Source organism: Chiloscyllium plagiosum, chromosome 17 (assembly GCF_004010195.1).
Source record: "Chiloscyllium plagiosum isolate BGI_BamShark_2017 chromosome 17, ASM401019v2, whole genome shotgun sequence".
Taxonomy (NCBI): Eukaryota; Metazoa; Chordata; class Chondrichthyes; order Orectolobiformes; family Hemiscylliidae; genus Chiloscyllium; species Chiloscyllium plagiosum.
The window spans coordinates 22,353,379-22,356,843 of NC_057726.1; positions in this window are offsets into that span (position 1 = coordinate 22,353,379).

Here is a 3,465-nt window from a genome sequence, read left to right on the forward strand (position 1 = left end):
AGGGCTTGTTTCCATACTGTGGGGAATCTAATCTAATCTAATTACTGATTAGATTTATTGTTAACAAGTGTTTAAAAGCACACTTCCCTGATACTCCACAGGATACAACAAAGCAGTGATCAACACAAACATACATTAAATAAAAACATAAAAAGATTTGCAGTGCTACAGTGCTCTTCATAGTCACTTAAGGACAACCCAAGGTGAACAGCTTTTTAAGTGTTTTGTCACAAATGCATAATTATAATGTTATATATTTAATGAAGTAAAGCACAAACGAGCAAGGGTAATGTCAGTAAACACTTTCAACAGCTAGTAGTTAGGGTATGGAATGCAAGGTCTGGAAATGTGGTGGAGGCAGATTCAATTGATGCATCCAGGAGGACACTGGATGATTATTTGGATAGAAATGGTATGCAATAATATGGGAAAAGGCAGGAGATTGGCACTAGGAAATAGAACTGGTGCAAGTACAAAACTACCTCCTTCTGCACCATAATAATTCAGTGATCAAAAATGCTAATTTTTGTTTTAAGTGAACAGACCTAAGGGGAGAGGGAGATGGGGGGTAATTGTGATAGGTCAGTGGGAAGTGTGGAGTGGATAGGTGGGAAAGAATGCCTTATCTTCTGCCTTGGGACCCTTCAAACACATGGCATCAACATCAACTTCACTAGTTTACAAATCTCCCCTCCCTCCACCTCATTCCCTGATCCAATTCTCCATCTCAGCACCACCCCCTTGACCTGTCCTACCTGCCCATGTTCACTCCCACCTATCCACTCCACCCTCCCCACCAACTTATCACAATTACCCCCATCTGCATCCACCGATCACATTCCCATCTACCTTCCCCCATAGCCCTTTCCCCACACTTCTATTTATCTCATCCCCCTTCCCCCACATTCCTGATAAAGGGCTTATGCCTGAAATGTTGATTCTCCTGCTCTTGCAATGCTTTTCCAGTGCCACCCTTTTCGACCTCTGACTCTCCAGCATCTACAGTCCTCACTTAGTCCCAGATCTCAAAGGATGGCTGCTCTTGTTGATTCCCGACAAACAGAAAGAAAGAGGCTTGAATTGTAACCTCAGTATCAATCACAGGGGGAGACATTTAGAATTCAATTAATTCTTCTGAGAAAAAACAGAAGTCTTGAAGAATCCTACGAAAAATTCCAGCATAATTGACTTTGTGGAACAAAGATTTGTCAAAAAGTTAATGTAGGTTTTGATCTGTAGAAGACAGATTCTGACGTATCTTAAGCAGAACTCCAAGAACAGCTCCAAGAGACACAATCAGAGAAAGAAAGGTTCTCAAAAGGGAGACAAAAAAAGGCAATCCAGCTAAAGGACGCCTTGCTGTCCTGAACCAGGCTGCCAAGGGCTGTAACCTGCAGTGTCAAACTTAAATAAAGGAGCCTTCACTCCGCCCCAGAACCTGATCTGCTCAATTCACCTGTTGGAAGCTAAGTATTCAACTGCAGAATTTTGACATATGCTGAATTCTGACTTCAATCTTTTTACCCCTTAACCTCAGAAAGAGAAATCCTCAAGTAAGTAACAGGCTTTTGGCAATAACTGATTGATCTTACTTTAAACTTAAATCTGTAGGTTAATTATTTTTTTTAATTTGGCAACTTTCAACAATAATACTGTAGTTAACCTTTATCTTGTTTAAGAATAAAATATTGTTGCTGGTTATTTTTAAATAGGGGACTTAAAAATAACTAAAAGTGAGCTAACCAAACTAGGGTAAATTGGCAGATTACAGACATGTATATTCATATCAGTAGTCACTATTGTAATTTAACAGCCAAATTGTGCATAGCAAGTTCCCACAAATAGTAATACTAATTGAGGATGATCAGCCATGATCATAATGAATGGTGGTGCAGGCTCGAAGGGCAAAATGGCCTCCACCAGCACCTATTGTCTATTGTAATGTGACCATGATCAGCCTGTTGGTTTTAGCACATTGGTTGTCCGATAAATATTGACCACGACATAGGGAAGATTTCCCCTGCTTCAAACGATGGGATTTTGAAAAAAAAATTTTCTTTACAAAATTATAAAATTACAAAAAGTATGAAAATATAACAACAAAAATAATAAACAATAAGCTAACTACTATATCACTCTGCAAAAGAACTCAACTACACTCATTACACATGAATAAATAAATAAATAACATCACTCAATGTAACAAGACCCCAGCTCTCAACCTTCGAGAGCATTAATTATTAAACCCACGTTTGCTCAAAATTCTTCCTCTCAGGATGAGGCTTATTAAATGACCATCATGGCTAGACAAAAGCCCTAATTAAAATGGTGGACAGATCTGCTTCCAAATAATTCAAAAAGGGTTGCCATGTCTTATAAAAATTGCCTGTTTTCTGGTGCACTATATTTGTAAGAAAGTCCAAAGGAATGTCTTCCATAATTCACTTATGCCACCCTGACAGACCCAGGGGGTTCTCAGACACCCAGCAATGTTCTTTCTCGCACAAAAAGTGAGGATGCTCAAAAGCTTTCTCCCATGTATATCTAAGGGAGATAAATTCGGCAAACCCAGGAGAAGAGAAACCGGGTCCACCTCGACTTCAGTCCCCAAGACCCTCTCTTTTACTCCTGCCAGTACATACAGAGCCTGTGGCAAGACCACAGACAATGAATAAGGGTACCCGTATTTATTTTACATTTGGGGCACATTGAAGACACGCCCTGCTTAAATTTCACAAGGCAATCTGGGGCCAGATGAGCCCTATGAAGAATCTTTAACTGCATGGAATGGGTCCTGTTACATATCGAAATCTCCCACACATTCTCACAAATGTCCACCCAAATTTCTAGAGTGATCTCCACCCCTAACTCTCTCTCCCAAACCTCCTGTAATCACCCGATGTCACCGAGCAACCTCCCCCCAACAAATGTTAGAGAGTACTCACAGAAAGAGTGCTCTTAGCCTGAAGCATCCTCAATTCCATATCAGATCTAGAACACTCGGTCAGAAGCGTAATTTCTTTTTGGGTAAAATCTCTGAACCAAAAAAAGAAAGAAGAGGACCCTACTCGATAATCCATATTTACAAGTTATTTAGAGTCATAGAGATGTGCAGCACGGAAACAGACCATTCGGTCCAACCTGTCCATGCTGACCAGATATCCAAACCCAATCTAGTCCCAGCTGCCAGCACCCGGCCCATATCCCTCCAAACCCTTCCTATTCATATACCCATCCAAATGCCTCTTAAATGTTGCAATTGTACCAGCATCCACCACTTCCTCTGGCAGCTCATTCCATACACGTACCACTCCTTAGGTCTCTTTTATATCTTTCACCTCTCACCCTAAAATTATGCCCTCTAGTTCTGGACTCCCTGACCTCAGGGAAAAGACTTTGCTCCTCATAATTTTGTAAACCTCTATAAGGTCACCCCTCAGCCTCCGACGCTCCAGAGAAAACAGC